General features: G+C 36.7%; 3 long non-coding RNA genes across 15 annotated transcripts; all 3 read right to left on the reverse strand.

The window, feature by feature from the left end:
- Window positions 1-1415: 1415 nt before the first annotated feature.
- LOC112185933 lies at window positions 1416-6258 on the reverse strand. 11 transcript variants are annotated; one of them, XR_005805936.1, is made up of 10 exons: window positions 5513-6253; window positions 5008-5270; window positions 4789-4914; window positions 4584-4658; window positions 4059-4484; window positions 3941-3990; window positions 3672-3771; window positions 2712-2785; window positions 2306-2346; window positions 1416-1799 (listed from the first exon to the last, which is right to left on the reverse strand). It is a non-coding gene; the product is annotated as an uncharacterized LOC112185933 (long non-coding RNA). The 11 variants fall into 11 exon arrangements; XR_005805935.1 differs by having other exon boundaries at window positions 2306-3771; window positions 4059-4182; window positions 4389-4484; window positions 5513-6258; XR_005805934.1 differs by having other exon boundaries at window positions 2306-2785; window positions 5513-6257.
- Window positions 6259-13207: 6949 nt separating this feature from the next.
- On the reverse strand, window positions 13208-13947 carry LOC112190415. The gene is made up of 2 exons (XR_002932394.2): window positions 13856-13947; window positions 13208-13507 (listed from the first exon to the last, which is right to left on the reverse strand). It is a non-coding gene; the product is annotated as an uncharacterized LOC112190415 (long non-coding RNA).
- Window positions 13948-14080: 133 nt separating this feature from the next.
- LOC121051797 lies at window positions 14081-15632 on the reverse strand. Of its 3 annotated transcripts, none has more exons than XR_005807024.1 (3): window positions 15249-15632; window positions 14445-14495; window positions 14081-14273 (listed from the first exon to the last, which is right to left on the reverse strand). It is a non-coding gene; the product is annotated as an uncharacterized LOC121051797 (long non-coding RNA). The 3 variants fall into 3 exon arrangements; XR_005807022.1 differs by having other exon boundaries at window positions 14081-14348; XR_005807023.1 differs by having other exon boundaries at window positions 14081-14348; window positions 14445-14538.
- Window positions 15633-22406: the final 6774 nt, after the last annotated feature.

The raw sequence follows: 22406 nt of genomic DNA on the forward strand, positions 1-22406 counted from the left end.
GCCGCACCACACCTAAAACAGAGGCAGCCCTTTTGGGCTGCTCTCTCTCTCCTCTCCTCCTCCATTTTTCATAATAGTTTTAGTTTTCTTTTGGGTATTCATAGAATTTCTCACACAAGCTTCAATGATTCATCAAAAGCTACAAGATTCAAGCTTTGGGGTATTTGTGGGAGTTGTAATTCAAGGGAAGTCATATTAGCTCCCTAGCTAATTGTGGATACCTTTGTGTTCTCCTACACTTCTATAATCTTTTCTCTTTGAATTTTGTATCTTTGATGTTCATAGTTATGGGTTGTGAGTAATTTTCTTGTTGGGTTTTAGGGTTGTGTCCCTAACCCAAATTTTGTGTAAAAGATGTTTAATTTAATGTAATGATGTAATTTTCATATGATGGATGCTTATATCTATTTTTATTGGGTTAAAATGCATGTCTAGGAGCCTAGTCAATTCTAGGGTGTGTATTTTGAGCATGTCTAGGATGGAGTTAGGGGCTTGACTCCCTCTAATTCCTAAGCTAGAAACCTTCAATTTCGTATTCGATGGGTTATAAGCATGGTGATTTACACCCGTTGCGTGATTGCGCGGGCAGGTCGCTTAGTAGTCTAATTCCTCGATCTCTACGCCTCTTGATGTGAATTAGTGACCATTGAACCGGCTCTAATTCATGCCAAGTGAGTCCCTACGGCCCTTGAACCGGAGTAGGAATACCATGAAAGGGAATTTCGGTCCTTGAGCCTTGAACCGCCTTGGATACGACTACCGCCAAAATAGGAAATATGCATCTACATTAGATTAGCTTCCGACAGATGAGATTTGGGTGAAGGAACCTCCCTAACACCCGACATTCCCATTTATTTGGTTACACTTTTATTAATTTATTTTTATTTTTATTAATTTCTTTACATTTCTTTACATTTTGTTAATCTAAAATCATCTCTCAAAATATTGAATTTCGACTCATTGTAGATAATCATCACTAGGCTCTTAGTTGTGATTAGGTTTTGGTGAGAACCAAAACCGAGCATTGCTAGGGCTTGGTGCCTTAGATTAACATTTTTATTTATTTTCTTTTTCTTTTCTTTGTTTGCTAAGTGTCTTTATTTCCGATTACCCAAGGATTGTGGGTTAGTCACTAATCCCCGTGGTACGATAAACTTTGGGCATAATATTTCCCTATCTTGACAACGATACGTACGCTTGTGTAAATGTGTATCCAAGTCAGGCACTCGGTAGTATATCGTTTTTGACAATGAACCGATGTCTGGATATTTTAGTAACATCGATTTTCATTTTGGAACTGATGTATCTGTATTACTGGACATCAATTTTTATGGCTAAAACTGATTTCAACTTTATTTCTAGACATCACATTCTATAAAGAGGATGATGTCCACAAAATAGAACTGTGATTATAAATTGCAAATTGGGGTATTATATCCGACATTCATCATCCTTAACAGTTTACAAAATGGGCAAAATAAAACCCCATTTCATGCACCTATATACTACAAGGCTAGCCTAGCAATTAGTATTCATGTTTGTTCATAATTGCTACAAAAAAGTTAATTAAAAACTAGCCTAACTCAAAATCAAGAAACTGGTCAGAACCTACAGCAGAGTCTGTAAGTAGTCGGCTACTTCAATGCGGACCTCGTCAAGTTGTTGTTGGGTATACCCTTTCCGATCCTTTACCGCCCAGCTATCTTTGCATCAGTACCTGCTATTGCAGATACAGTTGCTCCCTGGTACTTAGCCATATGAATCGCAAATATGCCAATTCCACTGCATCCTCCATGAATCTGAATTTAAACAATAAGAAGATGTATGAAAGCTATGCACTAGTGCAAAAGAAAAACAAAAGAAGTAATTGACTTTAAACAATTTATTTAATACCTAGAGACTGTTCTATCAGCAAAAGTTTAATAAAGCAATTCCTATTTAAACATATATAGTACTAGTCAAAATGAAGTCCAACCCGAATCCACTGCCAATCCATTGATGGTAATTAAGTAGTAAACTGGAATTCTGTAGTATCACATGTTTATGGTTTGGTGGACTTGGTTTTCTCATTCACTTACGAGATCACTAACAATAAAAATATTTCAGTGAAGGGATACAAGCAGCAAGGGAGGTCATAAACTACTCAAGTATACAAGGAAGTTTAGTAACAAACTAATGTGCAATTAAATGCATATAATAGAATAAAAAGGACACCTCTCACATTTGATGACTGAGAACAAAGGTTCACCTGTAGTGCCACCCTATAATAGAACCGACTGCAAATAGAAAGTCTAGGATCACTCACCTGTTGATGATGCAATTGCTGAAAGGCTCCTACAAGCAAGGCTAACCAGATCAGTAGAATAATCAGGCCTCATGAAAAGACACAAAATTAATATTATCGTGTTAGGTCTGAAAAAAAGAATGCATAGAACAACAATCAAAGGGCATGAATACCCTAAAATTGTGGAGTCCATAAAGAAAAGTAATTAGTCGCCTCTGTGCCAGCCAATAAGATCTTAATATCTCATATACTATAAAACTGATAGGAATACGAGAGCACAATACAACAACCCACAAAGGTTGAAATTGTTGAAACTGAATAGAATATAATATATATGCAAGTTTATTATTAATCAAAACTATATCTTGGATAGCAAACTTTCGGGTAGGTTTTAAAAAAGAAAATGATAACTAAAGGATTAACTTACGTAGACATGCCAAGGACAAGTTGAGGGGGCTTGCAATATATACAGTAGATATGAAGAGCTTTAAGCAATCAAACCTATAGAAATGCCCAAAGGTTCAAATGGTTGAAACTGAATTGAATATTTTCATGTGGGGTAATTGATTCAAATCTACCTCCAGACCACAAAGTTTCGGATAGATTCTAACAAAGAAAAGATAACTGAGAAGACATGCAGCATGGTGCATATATAGCATTCTAAAGCATGTTAAAAATCTAGTAAAAAGAAAACAAAGATTGCCTTCCACATACATTTCAATTCAATTAACTCAAAACAACTCACATACTCACCAAACATCATTGGGATAATCGGAGGTTCTAGATGGTGGAGCACAGAAAATGACATTAGGAAATTTATGGTCCCCTTCAAACATGAATTAATACCACCTCGATCAACTCTTCATGGTGACCAACGGTCACCGTTTGCCCATATATTTCACAACCCGTATGCTCTTATAAGCTCAATTGCTTAACCATTACAGAATTGAACTAAATTTGACTATTTTGTCACTAAAACTAATCAAAATGTAGACAAAGATAAGTACCTCCCGCCATTTCTTTGCAACTAAATGCCCAAGTACTCCTGGCCCAATAACCAACAGGTCATTCGCTCCCACCATTTCTCAATGGTTGTTTAACATCAGAAGAATTAAAAATGACCATACAGAGTCCCCCGACTACTAAATACGCACAAATTCAAGCAAGTATCTTACAGCTCTTCTCTTGTATGAACCAATTACCCTTCCAAATTAAGCAATCTGAAAAGAAACTCAGTGTAATTTTACTCTGACTAGAAATATTAACTCAAATGTTTCACCACTTGGAAATGTTAACTCAATTTTACACCAATCCAACTATCTCATATCTAGAATTTGTTTCAAATTTTCGCATATATACAAACAAATGATATAATATGGTGACTTACATAGCTATTAAACTATCGAGCAGCTGCTTCTACTTCCTGATCACTAGACATAGTCGCAAACCCAAATCCTCCGCTTCTCCCAGTAGTCTTGTAATATAACCTGCAAATCCCATTAAAACGCTTCGATTAATCCCAAGAAATTAACAATTTATCTTCAGTCAATTCACAAAAAGATGAGAAATTTCGAACGAAAAGCAAAACCATACCACGAAAAGAAAATATAGTTTAAGGTACCAGGTAAGAAAGTAAACAAATTTCCATGTACTTACAGGATGTGCAAATCATTATCCAATTTATCATAAGAACCATGCCACATACCCTGAAAGCCATACCAAATCTTAGTACGTAGTAGCAGAAACATAAAGTACTCCAAAAACAAATTCTCACCATCGTATTTACTCTGTCTAGATGTCCGAAATCTTCTTTGACATGGGTCCCCATCTTTTTTATGCAACACAATAGAATAATATGAACAACATGTCCTTGCAATAGGTGTTGGAAACAAGCTAACCTATAGGAGTGGAAGAATAGTGACCAAAAAAATCCACAATCTATAGAGGATTGATTCATAATGACAAAATCTTCCTGATTATAACCAGAGTAGCAGGAAATGGTAACAATGCGTAGACATAAATCATTACGGAGTGAAGTTAGGAAAGAGAGGAAAAAAAAAACAAGGAAAAGAAATGAGAAACTAAAAGAAAGAGATATTTTTACAATTCTAGCAAGAAGTTTCCTGAAGTGAAGATGCTCGATGGCTCATGTAGTGACAAGCGGCTTCTGAGGGTAGTACAGAACATAAGCCAGTGTATCCTGAGTGGATCAACAAGGTGAGTTATTTTTTTTTTTTCTAGTGAACTGTAACATACAGCAGCAATACATAACTTTACAATGACAAGAACCAAATCATACCATTCAAAACTGGTAGTTAGTGACATAAATTCCCATAGCTTGCTTTCTCATGGCAGATTGAACGTATTACGTGGACTGTTTACAAAAAAAATAAATAAATAAATAAATAATAATAATAAATCAAGTCTTTCATTAAGAGCAACCAAACAAAATAACAGATGGTACAAATTAGTATAACCTGTAAACTAGTATAAGAAAAACATACCTGATTATGATCAGGAAATGGTATAATTGAAGCACAAACACCCAATATAAGTGACGGGTGAATTTTGCAATGAGCATAAGTGTCAGAATATGCCTCCTCAGGATTGAGCCTTGCTTGTACAAGATCCTGGTACAAGTTTCACAATTGAACTTGTAAATACCCTCTATTTAAAAAATACAATTAAGCCTTATTTTTGTTCCACCAAAGAGTACTACTTACATTAATTGTCATCTAAATCATAGTGGTCTCCTCTTCTTCAGTATCCATATATTCTATAAATCCTTTTGCTACAAGATCATGCCAACCACCGTCTTCAGGGTGTTCCTAAAAAAAAAAAAACAAGAAGAATGTAAGATTGGAGGGATGTAATCACTGAAGAAAAATATGTTGAAGATTGGAGCTAGCTCATCCTCTGCTGCAATGCATGAATATCTTTCTTCTTTATAAGTAGCCTTTGCTTGTCCAAAATGAATAATGGACGACTACAACGAAAACCCAAAATTCATGAGACCAAACTTTGCTTGTCCAACAGAAAACCCAAATTCATGAGACCAAACTAAGGAACCTAAGCACCATAGTTCCAACAGAAAACCCAAATTCATGTGAACAAACCAAGCACTAAAATCAAACACAATCAACATGCACCAGCTCAAAATACCACAGCTTTAAGCCATTCAAAGACAAACCAACTCAAATACACAAGAATTAAATAAAAAAGACTGACCTTTAGATCAAAATCGGACAGGAAATCAGTATTGGTGGTCACCAAGAGAAGAGAGAGAGAGGACCTACACGACTAGACGTTGGAGAACTAGCTAGAGCTGGCTCAAGTTAGAGAATGACAAGCTCAGGTTGGCTAATAAGCTCTAGGTTAGATCGGATCTCAAGCTCGAGGTTTGGAGAACGAGGTCAGGGACTCGGGGTCAGACAGCAAGGCAGATCTAGGAACTCGCGGTCAGAGAGCGAGGTCAGGAACTCGTGGTCAGAGAGCGAGGTCAAGGACTCGGGGATAGAGAGCGAGGCAGATCTAGGAACTCGCAGTCAGAGAGCGAGGTTGGGGACTCGGGGTCAGGTCGGAGGCTGTGCCAGTCGGCTTAGGTAGGAGAATGAAGTCGGGGACTCGGAGCACGTCAGGTTGGAGAAGGATGTCGGGGAGCAGGTCAGCTTGGAGAACGATGAGGTCGACAAGGTGAATGAGTTGCTGAAGTCAAATTGTGAGAGTGGTTATTACTAGGGTTCGAAAGTTTTAGAGAAAGCGGAAAAAAGTACCAAGTGTTGGCGGAATGAAATAATTGGTCCCCGCGGTTCTCAAATTTTTAAACTTAGTCCCTCAGCGTTTTTAAAAATTTTCCGAATGAAATTTTTCTCATCGTTTAAGTTTGTGACTGATGTCTATAATAACAATAGAAATCGGTTTTTTCACAAACTGATGTTAGCATGATTTTTAACATCAGGTGCAATCGTGACCGATTTAATAGTGGCGATGTCTAATGACATTATTTTAGTAGTGCCCTGAACTTCTAATTTCATTAAGAACACCCTTGCACTTTCAATTTTGATCTAATAGGTCCAATTTATTAGACTTCCGACAATTGAGTCATTTAACTTGTTGACGTGGCTCATATATGGCCTATGTTTTATAATGTGGTGTTGAGGTGGCCTACATAATCAATTTAGGAGTGAGATCCACTATTAGAAATCTATCAAATAAATCATTTTTCAACAAATAATCCAACTATAACTTGAACTCATAACAGAATATTAATGAATTGGACCTATTAGATCAAAATTGAAAGTGCAGGGGTGTTTTTGATGAAATTAGAAGTCCAGGGACTGAATTGATTTTGGACCTAAACCACAGGGTAGTAACTAGTATTTAGCCCTTATTTTTATGATCTATAATAATATAAATAAAAAAATTTAAGTCTAAAAATTAATTATAAATATAAAAATAGTTAAAATATAGAATAAATTAGGGTTTAGGGCCGCCTAGTCCCTGCCTAACACCTCCCAAGCGGCACCGCCTAGCCTGCCTAGGCGGATGCCTAGTAGCCCAGTGCCTAAGGGCAACGCCTAGGCCAAAATCTGATCGGTTCCATACCACCTAGGCCATTTTTTAGAACATTGCTTGCAGGCACGTTTGCAGCAAATATGTGTTATCTCGTCACTTTAGCAATATCAGAAAATGCATCAAGCATCGAATCTGCTGCGTTCTGAAGATAGAGAATTCTCCAGACTTCATTTTCTGACGTGCGGTTTGGGGTTCAAGATGAGACAAAGTGGGGACAGACCACGACAATTCCTGTAGTTCCTATTGAACATATATGTTCTTATCTCCCCCGAACGACGGGAAGACTATCTCATCAAAGTGACAATCCGCAAATCTAGCAGTAAAAAGATCGCCTGTCAAGGGTTCTAAGTGGCGGATAATAGTTGGAGAGTCATATCCAACATAAATGCCTAATCGTCTTTGAGGACCCATTTTTGTGCGCTGTGGTGGCACAATTGGCACATAAACTACACACCCAAATATGCATAAGTGTGTGACATCAAGCTTATACCCAGTCACCATCTCAGACACATAAAATGGTTGAGTAGCAATAAGCACACCTACATGCAATATTGCATACCCCCAAGCAGAAATAGGGAGATTGGTGCGCATTACCAATGCTCTAGCAACCATTTGTAGTAGTTTAACTGTGACTTATGCGAGACCATTTTGGGTGAAAACATGAGGAACCAGATGTTCAACTTCAATCCCAATTGGCATCCAATAATCCTCAAAAGTTTTTGATGTAAACTTCCCAACATTGTCAAGTCTTATTGACTTAATAGAATGATCAAGGTGTTGAGCCCTTAACTTAATAATTTGTGCTAGGAGTTTAGCAAATGCAGCGTTCCTTGTGGAAACAAGCATGACATGTGACCAGCTTGTCGATTCATCACCCAACACCATAAAATATCTAAATGGTCCGCAAGGTGGTTGAATAGGTCCATAAATATCACCTTAGATTCTTTGCAAGAATGATATGTTTTTTTTAGTGTCCTTTGCATAGGATGGTCTCGATCCCAATTTTGCTAAAAAGCAGGCTTTCCGGAATGAAAGATGGGCTTTTGAAGCAACCAATGAGGAATTAAGTTGAGCCATGAAGTCACAATTGACTTTAGAAGTAGAATTTGGAAGCAAGGAAGCACATGTGCCGTCAAGGCCACTTTTAGGCCGCAAGGGGAAGGCGACACTGGCCTGTGATGGACGAACTTGCAAGGGGACGGCACCGTGAGGTGCAGGTGCTTCTCCCTGGTCCAAAATTTGAGTTTTACTTCTTTTCATTCTAAAGAATGGATGTCCGTGTGAAGTTTTTAATATATGGATCATCATATCACTACCTGGATGTCCCAAACTGTCATGCCAAAGCCTATATGTGTCAGAATCCCATAAATCATCTCTCATGACATGGTTGAATTCAATAATTCGAATAGTGGTTGCATACAACCCACTAAAAATACACATAATTTTCTTTAAGACTCGTTTATGTCCGTAGTCATTAGAGGTGATGCAAATGAACTCTTGTCCATTCTCACAATGTGTTTCCACATGAAAACCATTGGCTCTTATATCTTTGATGTGAAATAGGGTTCTTCCAGCCCTAGGAGCATAAAGAGCTTCGGTGACATTAATATTTGTGCCGTTTGGCTACATAAATTGGGTTGGTCTTTTACCATGAATCAATTTAATTGATCTAGCTACTATAGTCACAAAAGATCGAGTAGGCGTCATCCATAGAAAGAGTTGCCTATTTCGAAGAATAGTATGTGTGGTTGCACTATACACGAGGCATTCTAGCACTCTGGGAAACATACTTAAAAATAATAACGTTCAAAATTAAAATATGTCCAAGACATTCAAAAATAAATCGATACTTTATTAATATAATAGCCAATGATTACATCAAAGTTTCTTGTCCAAAATCTAATCCAAAATAAAATCAAATTCTAGACAAATTGTAGTCACTCGATCCATTCGGTAACTCCAATTTGGTTGTGACCAGGTAAGGCAATGCGAGCTTTTGGTGGAGCTGTGCCCACTTTTAAAACCGTTCTCTCATTTCAAACCTTTCCTAGACATCACAATTAATTTTGGATGAGTCTAGTGAGAAAGAGTTAATACAAAAATGTCATTTTATTGATTTAAGGCATAATTTCTATTACATAATTCTTGGAAAATAAATGGACTATACTACTCAAAATTTGTGGCATCCTTGTGCACTTCTCCTCTAGATTTGAAGTCTGCTATGGTGAGATTAACGTTGGTGTCTTCACCATCATCTTCTTCTTCGGCAAAGTATGCCTCTTGCTCTCTTGCTTCTCTATATCTCTACTACTATAAAGCCAAGCCCTCTTTTGGTGTCATAGGCTTCACCAATTTTTTGAAGTCCCTAAATTGCCCACTACAGATACAAAGTTCAGCAAAATAAAAGATATGAAGAGGGTTATTACTGTAAAAGACCAAAAAAAAATGAAAGAAAATATAAATATGAAACTACAGAATTGTGCCACAGGGAATAGAAAGAGAAAAAAGAAAAAACGGATCGCACACGATATGCAGACGAGAGAGAACTGCCATAGCGCACGATCTCAAGATAAATGAAGATTCAGGCGATGTGATGATAGTTGATTGGAGTACATATGGCTACATCAATACTCACTCCTCACTGTCCTTTATCTTGTATTCTATCCTCTTGTACACCGTGTGCATTAGATTGCTCTAATAACCCATGAGATTAATATTCTTAAGTTCATAATTGTTTTGTGAAATGAGGGATGTTGTGATTTAGGGAGTAGGGTGGCTCCAGAAGAGTACGGTGGGATTGTTTGGAAGTGTTTTGTTTTTCTACAGGTTTTTTGGTAGTCCATTTTAGAGGAGGTTCCCCCAAATTTTTGGTAGAATTTCTTCTAAGATGGACCCTGCAGGGCCACTTCGGATTTCAGAGTGAAATCCGGGGCAAGTCCTGTCAACTTGGTATCAGAGCGTTAGGTTGTAAGATTCTGTAGACTTGTTTCGATCTAGTGACCTTAAATGCTTGATGTTACTCATTACCCACTATGCCAGAAAAGCAATCAGACGACAGAGGAGATCTGTCGTCTGATTAAAAAAATTTCTGTTGTCTAGTACGGTGCCGTCTCTTGGGGCATCAGACGACAGATTTCCTCTGTCGTCTTATTTATCAGACGACAGAAATTTGTTAGGTCTTCTGTTGTCTGATGAAATCGAGACATGAGGCTAGTGAATTCAAACGACAAATAAATGTCGTGTGAACTAAAAACAAATAACAGTTCCTTATAATTTCTGTGGTCTGAATGGACTTATAATAACAGTTAAGTTTTGTTTTATTCCAGTTCAATAACAGTTAACTGTCATTCTTATTCAGTTCAGAATACAATTATCTATCGTCTTTAGTCGCCTACGATAACATTTATATGTTGTTTTATATGCATTATAGTCACAGATAAGTGTACATTGAACTTAGTTAATACTACATTTATTTACCGTTTGATTTTAGTCACAGATGACAGTTAAATGACGTTTAAAGGGAATATAAATAACAGTTGTCTGTGGTTTTTATTAACTTATAGTAATAGTTATATGTTGTGGCATATAACTTGGAATTACAATTAAGTGTGGTTTAAAAGTTGTTAAGGTTACATTTATCTATTGTTGTGGTTTATACTCTACAACAGTTAACTGAAGGTTGAAGAGCACAGACAGGATAATTGTTTGTTGCTTGAAGCTAATTTGAGCGACAGTTAAATGTTGTTTCATTTTCGACTCTGTCTTTGTTTTGACATGAAGACAACAATTATCTGTTGTTTGAGTGTCCAAATATGAACACATTTTTTCTTGTTTCTGTTGTTCTTTGACGCGTCCAACAACATTATTTTGTTGTTGCTTTCTATTCCAGATGTCATACTCGTATCCCTGTTGTGCCATAATCATGTAAATCTGGGAACAACACAATGCATTCATCAAATATGAAATGCATTCACAAAAATACTAATATTTGATCAATCTGTTCCTGCAGCTATACATACATCCATAATGGAGCTAAACTTAATAAACATCACTTCAATAACCCATAGCAGTTGGCATGATCAACAAATGTAACCCAAAAAACATTGATATCTCATACTACTGATCATAAACTGTACTTGCAGGCCAAAAATAGATATACTCAGACCAACTACATAACTAGTTAATATGGGTTATAGATGATGCATGTCCAAAATTAGAATCTTCTCAACACACTAGCTTTGTTGAAATTGGCTGACATACTTTGCCCACTCGGCCCGGACCTAATCAATGTCTTTTTGTGTGTAGAAGTGATTTGCTTTCCTTTCCCACTGCAAGTATTAAAAAATACAAATTAATGTGAATGGATATGTTTCACAACATTAATCAGAATTGGAAGGAGTTGATATTTATATATATTAGTAACCAGTAGTGCAGATTCAAAGAGACTAAATTTGTAACCAGTAGTGCAGATTCAAAGAGACTATTAATGTATATTAGTTTTAATGTTTAATCAAAATTGATCATTTCATTGAAACATGCTACATAGAGTTCACAGACTATTAATATGGATTAGTTTCACTATGTTCTTCTCTTTTGAAGGAGAGATCAGGTTAAGGGAAACCGCTTTAAAGCAACAAATGCAAATCTTCTCTTAGATTTATTTCATTTATGCCCTGGACCCAAAAAAAAAACATATATACAGAAGTACAGAACTCAAACATCTGCACATCAAATAACACATGAATAGCTTTGGCATATGATACCAACAGAACGAGAGAGAAAGAAATTGGTAAATAGGTAGCAAGTAAAAGAAGCGAAAATTAACAAAGTTTATATGCATACTCATAGTCAACAGCTTTAAGCACTTCATACATTGCTGTCTTTATTTATCACAAATAATCCTAAAGATACAACAAAAACTCTGGAGGCATGCTTTTAATTTCACCAAGTAAAAGTTATTATCAATTACCTGAAATAACTTGGGCAAGTAAAAGTTATATTAGAAACCGATTGAAACAGTAAGTACCATCTCATTTCGAATAGATAAGGTAAACTTCAGATTATTATACCAGTCCTTATTGTGGTGTAGTATGCTTCTAGAAAAGATCCTTGGATTCCCTCGTTCTGTGTAAGAGAAATGGGACATAAAAAGCATCACAGGGGCAAATGTTTTGTGAACCAAGGTCTTGAATGAAAACAAAATTGCACTTCAAATCAGTATAGGTGGAAAAACCCTGGATTACTGAGTATCAGCAAAAAATGGAAAAAAGCAAGAAATAAAGTGATGAGATTTCTTGTTGCTTGTTACTTGTTCAGCAAAACATTGGATTACTGAGTATCAGCAAAACATTAATCAAAATTTTCAAATATTAATACCAGATCATATCAACCAATTTGTATGGACTACCTTGATTTGCAGAGCCTAGCTGACTGCCATCAATGCTCTCCTACAACAGTGGGATCAACTGATAATCAACAATCTTATAAAAAAAATGATTATCAACAATGAAGATATTGGAAAAGTTGAGGATACGTACTTGAGATCTCAATATATAGGTCTTTAGATTGAGGATAGTTCAATACTTCCAAATGTTTTTTAAAATTCCAGAGGAACCTAGAAAATGGGCTATTCGTCCAGTGTTCTGTTCTTGATTAAACCGTTTCCTGATTGTAGACTTATGATCAAGTACAAACCTTAATAAGTATGCACTATTATTCGAAACTGCATAGTTTTAATACTTCCTCTAAGTTACAAAAAAAATGAAAAAGGAAAGGTATTTATTCTAAGAGGATTAATTACACATATAAACTTATTCGTTGATCAGTTTTAGGGAATAGAAATACTAGCTCTTTGCCTCTTTCCCTTCGAAAGTTTACTTGCAACTATAATTTTTCTTTTCTAATGTTTTACATTCTTACGTTTTTTTAAAAACATAGCATAGGCAAATCTACATTTTGAAGTAAAAGCTATCATCTCTCTAGCACGAATCAAAACAACCTTCATATAAGGATCACATCTTTATAAGCAGTGCAAGACATCCACATCTAAAAGTGAATCATAAACTGACACATTTTCTGGGATAAAAAAAAAAAAAAAGAGACCTCATAGGTGGTATTTCAGTATCTGACCTGCAGCTCTCCTGCTCTCCTCAACATAAATCCAAAAATCGCCTTCCTTCTCCTTCTTCAAGACAAACCCAATATGAAAATCGTAAACCCCTGCATCACCAAAACCCCTAGTCATATGTAAAGGAATGGACTGCAGCTAGTATAGTTATAATAAGCATTAAAAATCCAAACATATTAGGCAAGGGAAATCTTATCCTCACCATCAACCCATTTAGTATAAACTAGATAGATAGCCCGCGCTTTGCTGCGGGTCTCTTTGTTATTGATACGTGTTTTCAGTCGATTAGAGTACATAAACAACAATTATCTTTTGGTAGTTAAACTCAAAATTAAGCTAGATAGCCCGTGCTTTCTTTCTAGATTTTCTGAACCCAGAGAGTAAAGAGTATGCTACACTCCAAAACCAGTGGCAACTGCAACTACGATCCCCAAAGGCTTGAACATAGATACAAAAATCGGCCCTGTCATGTTAAGACACCATGTTGATACACCAACCTGGAAAGCTGAGCAAAAAACTCCCTGAAATAGTATCATTGAAAGTTTGAGCAAGTTTCAAAGCAAGCAACATATCATGGTTAAATTAGATTGTTTATTCACCAAGTACAGAACAACTAACAACCTTTAGTTTAGGATTTAAGCGCCTAACCATCAGCACAAAACTGAAAATGAATGAGAAACAACATTGCTTTTTCCCTGTGCTCTATTTTGGTCTTAAAGTCTACCAAATACTTGAGGAAATAGTGAAAAATTGGTATTTAATATAAAAAAAGGGTTTGCAATAAGAAACATGAAGGGATAATAACCATCGATAGATACAATAGCAATACTAATATATATTTTCAGTTGAAAGTGGCATCATAAACCCACCCTTAAAGCAGTTTTGCGGAGAGGTGATAAGCGCATATAAACCTTCATGAGCTTGAATATTATTATGTCCGGAGGAAGTTTAACAGTGTTATGATGTTCAAGGCAGGGATGACCTGCAAGAGAAAGCAGTGAGTGACAGTTTTAGAAGTTAATCATGAGTTCATGACTAAGCATTTTGAGAGTGGATAAGGCACTCACTTCATGTTTGTGCAGTGGTAATTCTTTTCCGTGGGTCTTGATTCAATAGGCGCTTGACCAAATTACTTTTGCCTCTGTAGAGAATGTGGCCAAGGTTCATTGAAACTTGGATCAACTTTTAGAACTGCCCGAAAAATGCCAAACTTCGTTCAAGGCCAAAATGGACAGCTGCCACACAATAGAATGTGTGCAATCACACCTACGCTCCAGACATCAGCCTCTGTACCATAAGCCATATGTAACACTTTGGGGGCTACACAGTATGTACTACCAGCAATTTTGATAAACTTTTCATCTGCGAAGATTATTCACTCATAAGAAAACACTGACCAAATAACTCTACTAAAAGATCAAGTAGTTGTGCGCATTATAAAAAGAAGAATTGACCAACCTGGTTTCACAAAATCTGACAGGCCAAAGTCTGTAGCCTTCAACTATGAATCTTCATCCAGATATTAAGCACACTTGATGAGTGCATGATGAAGCTGGGGAAAAAATGCAACTATGATATATAGATGAACAGATAAGAGATAAAGTTGGTCAGACTTAGATTTACTAAGCTTAAAAAGTTGTTGATCCAGCAATGCATTCATTAACTAATTATATAACAATTACGGATTCATTGACTTTCAAGTTGACTTGAATCAAAAGGAAACTTGGTATACATCATATCAAGATAGAATCACAAAGTGAACCCAAGTTGATGTCACTATGAGCAATCAAATGTCTATATGTCATCTTTTATCAAAACTCATCTCACTCTGAACAATATGGTTTACTTGTAATCTAAACCAACTTCAGATATCATCAATTTCATGTTCAAAAGGGAGAGTGATAAACAACCAATATGAACACAGTAGGGAAGAATAACCTAGCTGCTAGAATTGAACTTAAATTTTCAAGTCAAAGAAAGTTGGATTGTTTCCAGGGAGGAAACTCCTCCTGATGAACACAAAATGGTGGGATCTAAACTCTTTACTTAAATTGGATCAAAGTTGGAAGTTTGTCTCTGTTTCTTCCATTATTAACCATCACAGGGGTATAAAAGTTGGAAGTTAGTCTCTGTTTCTTAGCCTCACCCTCCACCTCAACCATCACAGGGGCACTGATGCTGGTCATCCAAAAATTAGATTTGGTAAAGGGTTGGCCAAAACCAATCAATATAATTTCATACTAATAAAAGTTTAAAGAATACCTATAAATTTTGATGTTTTGGGAGGCCGTTCTGCTGGTACCTGTTCTTCCTTGTCATCACTTTCAATGGCATCTCCAGCAAGATCATCATTGTTATCCATATCCTCCTCCTCTGCATTTTCCTGACCATTGATAAACACTGGAGGGTAGTAAATATGTTGGTGAGAAAATGCAGAATGTGTTGTTATCAAGAAATACAGCTGCTTTCTAAAGTTTGTGTATCTCAGATGGCAGTTTTCCTAATTATCAACATCAGAAGATAAATAAAGTAATACTATGACCTTTTTTGAAAGAGAAAGGTAAAGGAAGGTAGTTGCGCTTCTTAAAATGGAATTAGACTGACCAATATCAGTATGCCCGACAGGCTGGATATTGTTGACAACCCACAATAACAAGACTCACCGAGCTTGCAGAAACACCGAATCCAAAACCCAGAAATCGAGCTTGAAGAATCACCACTTGAACCCAAAAATCAAGCTTGAAGAATGAAGAATCACCAAGCTTCGAGGTTGAAGAATCACCGAGCTTGAAGCCTTGAAGCCTTGAACCCAGAAACCCAACCCAAAATCAAACCCAGAAATCCAGCCCAAAATCAAACCTAGAAAGCCCTGAAAAGTGTGAACCCAGAAATTGTGAGATTGTGAGACTAAAACCCATAAATTCGATTGAAAGTAAAACCTAGAAAGACTGAGAATCGAGTTTACCTCCGAGCTGGAGAGCTAAAGAGCTGGCCGGAGAGAGACTGAGAATCGAGTCAATCGACTGATCTAGAGAGAGCCTGTCGAATAGTGAGAGAGCGACTGGCTGACGGAGAGTGTAGAAAAGAGAGAGAGAGCGACGGAGCGACAAAACCCAGAAGAGAGAGTGACGGAGCGTTTCGCGTTTTGACTTGCAACCCAGAAAATAGGGTTCTCTCACCTCTCTTCGCGTTTTGGGTAAGGATTCTTAGATTTGAGAGATGGCCGATTTTTTAGAGGTATAGATGGCTAAGTTTTCCTCCAGATGCTGTGAGCTTCGAGTTTCTGGTTGCTAAGAGAGTTTTAGACGAAGGTAATGTTTGTGGGAATGAAAAACTCGAAGCTAGGTTTTGTGCTATGTCAAAAGAGACTTAAAATAAAAAAAAGTCAAACTCACCTTATTCAAACAACAGAATTTCTTAGCTCTGTTGTCTGAATAGTTTTCCATTAACTAGTCACCGATAGGGTTTGGGCATTTGGGAGGGAAAAGACTTAATCTTGTTGGAGGGAAATCTAAACTTTCTGCTAAGAAAATTTTCATCTTTTCAGACGACATTTAAGTGTCGTCTGAGTCTGACCATATCTTCAAAATGAAACAAGCATGGTTTCTCATTGTATTCAGACAACACATTTAATTTATGTGTCGTCTGAGTTTAGTCTGAAACACTCAGACGACAGAAATTGACCATTCTGTCGTCTGAACTCTATTGTCTGATAGCTTTTTTGGCATAGTGACCTTCCGAGTGATGGCCCGACTGTAGCGGTTCTCCATCATTTACTCTTCGATGCTGAATTATTCATCAAGTGTGCAAGGTACATAGTTAGTTAATTTTCCTTCAGGTGCTATGCCTTTTATAGCCAACCTCATAGGGATTTCTCTGCGTATCAGATTGTTTACGTGTCTTGCACCTTTTCCTGGTGACGGTAATGTTAGATTACTCTACAGGTTTGAGTTATGCTACAAAATGTGATCCGAGCGAATATGGTGGTTATCTCTCCTTCGATGTCAACAAGTTTGTTGGGGCAAGGTTTTAAGGTGCAAGACTGGTGATAGGAGCATAATTGCGTCAAATATAATGTGCAATACTTTACACTTTTCTTAGCTATTTCCTTTAAAAAGTCAGTTTTAACTTTGTTTTCTTTTTAGTTAGGTCGTGAAGTAGTTCAAGAGAAATAAGAGCTTAAAGGGAGTAAGAAATCCATGGATCATGAAGTACTGATGCAGAGGACTAATCTTGATCAACCTTTTTGCTGGAAATTACAAGGGAAGTCCACATAAAAAGTTGTGCAAAACAGTTGCTGCAAAGCAGAAAACTGCAGTTTCAGAATCAGCTTTCTAGGAACTGTTTTGAGGGGCAATTCTTTCATTCTTCCAACTGCCAGTGAACCTTAAATACATGATGTTATACTCGAACAAGAGTCAAAGAACTGGTCAGAAGTGTCAACGATGCAGTAGGAAAGCAATCGTAAAGTAGGCTTCCCGATAAGGCAGAAACTGTCAGCTCTTCACGAAGCTTTTTGGGAGATCTTTTCTGGCGATTTACTTAGAGTTTTTCCAGAAGTTTGTTCATCATTATAGAAGATATGATGTCATAGATCACGTGGGAGTCAAGAACCATCTAGAAACTTGGCAAAACGAAGTCGTTCCTTGTCCAAGAAGGAAGCTTCAGAGACAGAAATTGAATCCTAGTCAAAACAGGACAGTTTGGCAGAAATCTTCTTTGGACAGATTTTGGGTGCATTTTTGGAAGGTTATTGCTGCTGCAAATATCAAGGAGAGTCCTAGAATAATTCTACAAGATTACAACAAGATTACCAAGGTTTGAAAATCATTTAATTGAGCACCAATTAAAGGAATCCTCAAGCAAACTAGGGAAGGTTTTCAAAGCATTGTTGAAGAAGGAAACTAGGGCTGCACTTATCCTATATATATTGAGCTTTTGCACACGTTGAAGAGGACCACGCCTTTCACCTTCTCTTCTATCTCTCTTTCTCATTCATCCGCCACCATATTTTTCTTCTTTTTCTCTATTTGTTCTATTTTGGTTTTCAAAACAATGTGTAACTAACATTCTTTTTGTTAGGGGCAAGGTTTGAAGCCCCAATTATGTAGAACATATGTTTGTTTAAATCTAGTTTCTTGATCTTTGGTGTGAATTGGTTGTTTATTTCTGCTTGATTGAAAACTTTTGCATGTGTTTGTTTTATAGTGGCCAACATAGGATTTATGCATGTAATTGGAGATAGGTATAGAAAATAATTCACCTAATCGTGTTGTTTTCTAATCCACAAGTATGCAAGGCTTTGGACAAAGGCTGATGTTTTAAACAACTAAAAGAGCGTGCTAGGTAGGCGTTCCACACTAGGATGCAACTCTATAACCAATCGTTTCCATGAGATCTTAATGCTTCAAATGTGTTGACACTATATGTGTTGTTGATAGGATAGCGTTCTATACCTTGATTGCATGTTTGATAGGCTTAGCTATTGTGCGTTCACGTAGACTAAGTAATTAGGGAAACATTAATAAGGGACATGATCTGCTCCGACTTGTTTCTTAGTTGGTTTCTGTTCATACCTTAGTAATTGAAACTAGGTTAACTTAACATTGTTCGAAAGTAATTGGTTGGTGGATTTCCTAGTCTCTAACATGTTCTCCATCTTATTTTCTCAAAATCAAAAATCGAATTTGTTTTCCTTTTGTTTTCACTTTTATTTTCATTGAAAACCAAAAACCCCCAGTTTAGTGCGTTTCAGGATTGCAACGCCCTCTTCAATCCTCCTCTATGTCCCTCCATCTTTCTTCTTTTCTAGTGTTTGACGTTTTCTTTGGTTTAGTTCAGATTTTGTTTTTTTTTTATGTGTTAGTTTTGTTTTCTTTTGTGTGATTAATATAGTTACCCTCAATCTCTGGCATCGAACGATCCTTGCTTATTCTTTACTACTGACGACTACATTTTTGTAGGGTTAAATTGAACGTCTATTTTGGGCGTATCAACTGGAGTTCGATTCTGTGTTTGATTGTTAGAGATGAGTGGGCATAACTTTAGGGTGTCTCTGACTGCTATAAATTGTTTTGAAATCAGAATTGTTGATGGAAATGGAACTAGTAATATTAGTGGTTCTGACGTTGAACCAAGTTTCACGAGTTGTGTTACATGATGTGATGTGTTATGTAAGCGACATTTGGGATATTATTGGTAGTCATTGGGGATTACTTGGAATCATGGGACTGAACATCTTGGATTGTTGACTTGACCATGACATTTGGATTTAGTTTTGTTTGGACTGAAAGGAATTGATTCTAGATATTTTGACTTATAATTGGTCTTCTTAAGTTTGGATTGTAATGAGTAAGGAGATGGGCATGGTTGAGTTTTTGAAATAGTTTTTTGTTTGAAGTTTGAGTATTTTGGCTGGATGCTTAAAGTTTTGCAATGGAGTTACGAGCCTTATTGGTATATAATTGGGGGGATTAGAAATAACTTTTGTACTTGAGGTGGTACTGATGTGTCCTTGGTTATATGTTTTTGGGTGAAATGGCTATACATAAGTAGAAGAGTAGCGGTAGTAACATCGTTGGGTGTCCTTAGAAGTTCAAACGAAATTGCTATGTGATATGGAGTATGATTCGGGTCCTGGGTCGTGGAGCCTTGGAGATAAATTTGTGGTAGGTTCTTGGTTGAGCTTTTGCTAGACATATAGGTTGTGATCTTATGAGAGTGGTTAGTTGAATAACTTTAAGAAATTAGGTTCTCCAGTTGGCTCCGGGAATATTTCACGTTAAGGCTTAATCAGAATTTTATCATCAATTGGGTGAAACATAATGTGGTTTGTCTATTCAGTGACGTGTTTTTGTGGTAATTAATTCAAAAATCGGATCATTATATGGTAGGACCACATTCTGATCCGGATAGCGCTTGGTGTGATACAAAATGTTGCAAAGATGTTTGCTTATATCGAGGATTTTGTTGAGGAAAGATCTTGTGAATTATGTTCGTTGTTTTAGAGAACTGGTAGTTTGCTTGAATTGATTACATGTAATGGATTTCTTTGGGGAAATTTAGTGAGTTTTACCACCTTGGTGCTCTTATTGGTGGTGATGGGTTGAGCTGTTTGTATATTTGTTCTTGCCTTGATGAAATTTTCTACCTCATGGTGACCCTTAGTTGGACAGGTACGGAAAGTTGTTAGTACGAGTGATATTCGGTTACCACCACTTGTTTAACGGTAAGATGACTTGAACAGGAAGTAGGAGTTGCGTTGGAATTACTTGATTGGACCTAAGTTTTATCAAGTTTCCAACCAACCGTTAAAGTACTAATGGTTGGGCTACTATGGCTGATTTGTGTTGTTGGATTACTTTCTAGTGAGAGGAGACTTGGGAAAATCTTGGTGCAACTTTGGTTAGCGCAAGGAAGTCTTTGGGATTGTTGTTGTAGCTGAATCTTACTAATTAAGTGTTGTTCGAGGAGCGGATTTTCAGCTATCTTATCCTCTTTTCAGTAAGGACAGTTTTCGTTGGTAGGTATCGACTTTAGGTCAAGTAAGATGAGTTGGCAATACTCTAGTACTTGCAAGTTCAAAGTTGTTTGACATGACTGATTTCTAGTGATTCTTGTAACATCAGATAATGTACTTCTTCGATATCTTATTTTCCTGTCTTGGGAAGTAGATTTTCTTTTCTGTGGTATTCAAAGTGTTATTTGTTTAAGTAATCGACTTTGAACTTTTCATTGTTGGTATTCTATGACCTTATTTGGGGCACTTATTGTACTTTCTCTCCAGGCTGTTTGAACAAAAAGAGTTTTTACAAATTTTCCTTATCAGTGGTTAAGACTTTTCCGTAATACTTGAGGGCATATCTATATTTTTAGGAATGTTTAGTCAACGGGGAGTGCTGTAAATTTTGATGGGATTGCTGTCAATGGCCAGGTTCCAGCTTGAGGATTGTTCATTTCAAGAGTTGAATTTCTTTTCTAGTTGGTCAACTTTTGGATCAAGTTTGGAGCAAATACTAGTGCTGTTAAAGACAAAGTAGTCCAATAAAGGATTTGGTATGCACACAGTTTGGATAATTTCCACAATGTCGTACCTGTAGTAGAATGGTCATGGGATGATGTCAGACAGTTGGTTGAAGATGCTATACGTGGGGCTGGTGGAGTCGTTTAATGAGAGAGTTTTTCTAACTGACTAAGAATGCTATTTTATTCGAAATTTGATCAGAATTCTAATCATCAAGCATCTAATAAAATGGATTGGGGTGCTTTCAGTAGTGAGGATTACCTTGGTATATGAAGTAGAATAATTATTTGGGGCTCTAAAGGTCAATGTGAACATTATGGATTCAATTAGACTTCAGACGTATGATTATTAAAGATGTGGAGCTTCAACTAAGAACAGCTTGAGGGTGATGCATCTTCTCCCGAATTGAGTCTTTGGGCTGGAGTAGAGCTAGGGGTCGTCGACGGGCCGTTCATAGCGGGCTTGGGCTGGGCCAGGCTGGGCCTTGCTATATTTTTAAATAATTGCGGGCCGGGCTTTATTAAAAATCAAAGGATCCAAGCCCGTCCATATAAAGCGGGCCTTGCGGGCTTTTTCGGGTCGGGCCGGGCTTAGCCTTGCGGGCTTTTTTAGGCCGGGCCTTGTGGGCTTTATTTATAAATAAATATTTAAAGACACAAGTTTTTTTTTTTTTAATCAAGCTTTGGAAATTCAATGGATAGTGATCAAATACAACCAAAGATAACAATCTATATAACTATATTGTACCAAAAAAAATCTATATTTATATATAGATACTAATTTGTTGATAAATAAATTTTTAAAGACACTAATTTTTTATAAATCTATATTTATACATCATACACTCCAAAGAGCTACATATAGCAATTCAAAGAAAATGAGAAACAGACCGTTGGATGAGTTTATTACAATAAATTATGAGTGTGGTAAAAAATTTAGCCAATTTCACCATATTTTTGAATCCGATCGGATTGGTCAACCGTAGTCACTTATATGTTTTATTGGTTGACCGATGGCGTGGCAACCATGAAACGTGCTTATTTTTTCACATCACGTTTGTATATATTCTATCGATGGATGTGCGTGGACATAAGATAAAAAAAATTAATTTTAATTACAAACACATTGGACTATACTAATTTTATTCCTATAGTTATATGACTTATACATTGCATTTAAATTGTTTAAGTTCATTCTAAAGCAACCATGAAGTGGAAAATGAATTAGGAGAAACCAACAGCTTGATGGAGAGATTGTAATGTTTCATGGTGGTTGTAGAAAATCCAGCCAATTTGGTTCACGTTTCGAATTCGATCAACTAGGTCAAATGTAGTTACTCTTATAAACCTATATTTATATATCATACACTCCAAAGAGCAACCCCTATCAATTCAAAG

The sequence above is a fragment of the Rosa chinensis genome, chromosome 2, assembly GCF_002994745.2.
Source record: "Rosa chinensis cultivar Old Blush chromosome 2, RchiOBHm-V2, whole genome shotgun sequence".
In the NCBI taxonomy this organism is placed as follows: domain Eukaryota; kingdom Viridiplantae; phylum Streptophyta; class Magnoliopsida; order Rosales; family Rosaceae; genus Rosa; species Rosa chinensis.